Source organism: Myotis brandtii, unplaced genomic scaffold, assembly GCF_000412655.1.
Source record: "Myotis brandtii unplaced genomic scaffold, ASM41265v1 scaffold186, whole genome shotgun sequence".
Lineage (NCBI taxonomy): Eukaryota > Metazoa > Chordata > Mammalia > Chiroptera > Vespertilionidae > Myotis > Myotis brandtii.
This window is the reverse complement of record NW_005356905.1, coordinates 2,996,018-3,000,029: the sequence shown is the minus strand read 5'-3', so window position 1 is coordinate 3,000,029 and position 4,012 is coordinate 2,996,018. Positions and strand designations below refer to the sequence as shown.

Sequence of the window (4,012 nt, the reverse complement as noted above, 5' to 3'; positions counted from 1 at the left end):
TTTTTTTTTTTTTTTTTCTGGGCCAGCTTTAGCTCTGAGGCCTCGCTGCTGAAAACATCGATACAATGTTGCGGTCCGAGCCCGGCTGAATGGAAGCCCTTTTCTGGGGTTTTGTTTAGCTTCTTATTTGCAACATAGTATATAGTTGCTTAGAGTTGCAACTGAGAGGCTGGCAAGTGAGGCGGGGAACGTTGGAGTCTGCAGCAAGCAAGCCTCATGCTCGCTTCAGTGCCTGGCTGCCGGCCGCCATCTTGGCTGACAGTTAATTTGCATATACTCACTGATTAGCCAATGAAAAGGGTAGTGGTCGTACGCTAATTACCATGTTTCTCTTTTATTAGTGTAGATAGGATAATGGGACTCCATTACTTAACCTTCTGGTTTCTAATCCCCTACTCCTTCTGATACAATCAGCCAACTTACTTTTACCTTGGAATTATTAGTTAGGTCATTGTTGCTGTTTTTTAATCTAAGAAGTGGGTTTTTAAAAATGTTTTAAAGTAAACTCTATTGAAATGCAGCATTTACAGAAAAACACACATCTTAAATTGTACAGTTTGATGAATTTTCACAAATTGGACACACCTCTGTAAATAGTGCCAGATAAGAAAAATAATATAAACAGTACCCCAGAACTCTCCTTTGCACTCCAATCCCATGAGGTAGCCACTCTCTTGACTCATCTATATATATAAAAGCCCAGCGACCAGAATGGCGGAACAACCAGAATGACTGCTCACTATGATGCCCACTGTGGCAGCCAACCAGCCTGATCCCAGGCCCCAATCATCGACCCCATTCGGCCCCCCCACCCTGATCAGGGGTGAGGCCAGCCGGTCAACCTCCCGAGTCCCCTCCCCCGCACCGGCCCAGCCCTGATTGGTCCCCATCGGGGCAGGCTGGCCGACATCACCCATGCACAAATTCATGCACCAGGCCTCTAGTATACTATAAATGACTTTACCTATTTTTGAACATTATACAAATAAAAACATGCAGCATGTATATCTTTGGATCTGGCTTCTTTCATTCAAGAATACAATTATGAGATTCATCCATATTGGTACATACCAGTATAACAGTAGTTTGTTTCTTTTTATTGAATACACTATAGTTTACTTATTTTATTATTGATAGATGATCGGGTTGCTTTTAATTCAGGGCTATTATGAATAGTGCTGCTGTGAACATTCTTGTATATGTCTTTGGTGAATTTATGTGGGTGCTTCTGTTGGGGATATATCCAGGAATTGTCAGGTCATGGGGCCTCACTTGGAATTGGCTATCTTTTCATTATGTTAGGTCAATGGTGGGCTGGAGTTGGCTCTCATTGGCTCTCAGGAGCCAACAATTAAATTTTCAGTAACTTTGAGAGCTGGTTGTTAAACACAACCATGATTTAAAATTAAATTATATACATTTAAATAAGTTATATTAAAACAAAGTAATACTAGTAAGTAATCAAAATTCTTTACTTCCTAATTATTTTGCTACATTTGACTATCATCTATACTTTTAAGCTTATTTACATAAGTTGTTACCAGCATGTCTTTGCTCTTAATGGTGTCTTTTATGTAGAAACATTCTTAATTTTCATTTAGTACAACTTAGCAACTTTCCCTTTGTGGTTAGTGCTCTGTGTCTTTAGTTTGAGAAATATTTGCTATCCTTGAGGTGTCTGTGTTTCCTATGAGAAGCATTGCTGTTTTACTTTTCACATTTAGATCTGCACTGCACTTGGAACTGACTTTTCTTTATGGTGTCAGGTAGAAGCTAAGATTCATTTTTTTTCCAGATTAACATCCAATTCGCCCAGAACCATTTGTTGAAAAGACCATCCTTTCACCATTGTACTTCAACATTCTTTTCATCATAACCAAAGGACTATATGTGTGAGCTTAACAGGATTATTTTATTTATTTATTTTTTAAAAATAAACAATTCGTAAGTTTTATTTATTTCTATTTACTTACTTGTTAATCCTCACCTGATGTTATTTTTCCATTGATTTTTAGGGAAAGTGGAAGAGAGAGGAAAAGACAGAGAGAAACATCGATGTGAGAGAACCACATCGATTGGCTGCCTCCTGCCTGAGCCCTTACCAGGGCCCAGGCTGGGGAGGAGCCGGCAACCAAGGTACTTGCCCTTGATGGGAATCGAACCTGGGACCCTTTGGCCCATAGGCCGACACTTTATCCACTGAGATAAACTGGCTAGGGCATAATTTTAAACCAACGAAACTAAGGATTTTTGCATTTTTCAAATATTTTATCATCTCAGTCATTTTAATAATTCATCCAAAAGAGAAGAGATTTTATTTAGATGGTTAGGGAAAACTTGTCTCACCTCAAATCAATAGTGTTTATTGATTTTCACTATGAACAAGACCCTCAGCTAGCCTCTGAGAATATACCCTCCCCACACACAAAAAATCAACACTATGCACTCAATTCCTTTATCCTTTTGCCTCTTTTCCAAACACATTGACACAGAAAGTCATAAAATAAACATTTCTGTCAATGTCTTTCTTTTCTAGGTATTTATCATAGATCTTTTGATAACTTTCAAATTATTTTCTTTTATAAAATTAAAGCAAATTCTGAAAACTGATTATCTATTGAAAAAAATCAATATTTACTTGTACAAGAAATCAATATTTACTTGTCTGAGAGAAAACTTAGGTGAATTTATGGATGGCGGGCATGGGTTTGGTGGCTGGAGAGGCTGTGGTGGATGTGCTGCCATATTTTGACCAAGGTTATGAAGCACCTGGAGTGTGGGAAGTGGCTGCAGCACGGATGGAGGAGGAAATGCAGATACTGACCTACTAAGAACTACTGAGCTACCTGACAGCCCTGGGTAGTTCTGCTTTGAGACAGACATAATGAGAAATGAATTTGAAAGATTGGCTACTCCGCAACCAATTGAATTGCTCAGTATGAAATGATATGAACTTCCAGCCCCTTTCTTGGGTCAGAAAAATGACATTATTGCATGGCAAGAATGTGTAAACAATTCTATGGCCCAGTTAGAGGATCAAGCAGTTCGAATTGAGAATCTAGAACTAATGTCACAGCACAGATGCAATGCTTGGAAAGTATATAATGAAGATCTAGTTCCTATGACTGAACATGCACAGAAAAAAGCTCCAGAAGTTAAGGAAGCATATTCAAGATTTAAACTGGCAACGAAAGAACATGCAACTCACAGCTGGATCTAAATGAAGAGAAATGGAGTCAAATGGGTATCCCTGGTCAGTAAGAATTATGAGATTGAAAGGACTATTGTACAATTAGAAAATGAAGTCTTTCAAATGAAGCAGCAACTCGGAGAGGACAACAAAGAAAACGTCCGACAAGCCTTCTGAAAAGACATTAATTCGGTGGGTCGGAAGGAAGGCAGGTTGGGCTTTCACAGAAGATCAGGCACTGCTCTGTGAAGGTCGGCAGCATCTTACGGAAATCATCACTTGTGTTTAGAAACCATAAAAAGTGGACCGTGATCTTCTATTTGTACATTAGAAAAATAAAAATTTTCAACTTGGAAAAAATATTTACTTGTATGAGAAGGAATATATTTACTTATCAATACAGAGTGTTCGACTTTTTATCACAAGGGAAAACAAGAGACTTTGCTGATCATGACAATTTGGTTTTTCCTATTTACAGGATAATGCGCCTTAGAAATAATTAAATAACATTCATTCAATAAGAACATATGAATGGAAATATAATTTCTCATATAATGGAATTAACTTCCTAACTCTGTTACTGATTTTGTTGTTTAGAAAGAAAGCAAAAGCCCCACACTGCAACTGCTTCAGCGGTTCTCTACCTGTGGGGTCACGACTCTTTTGGGGGTCAAACGACCCTTTCACAGGGGTTGCCTAAATACATCCTGCATATCAGATAGTTACATTACGATTCATAACAGTAGCAAAATTACAGTTATGAAGTAGCAACGAAAATAATTTTATAGTTGGGGGTCACCACAACATGAGGAACTGTATTAA

General features: G+C 38.2%; 1 pseudogene; it reads left to right on the top strand.

Annotated features, from left to right (window-relative positions):
* The first annotated feature begins 2,693 nt into the window (after positions 1-2,693).
* On the top strand, positions 2,694-3,367 carry LOC102253173 (annotated as a pseudogene).
* Positions 3,368-4,012: the final 645 nt, after the last annotated feature.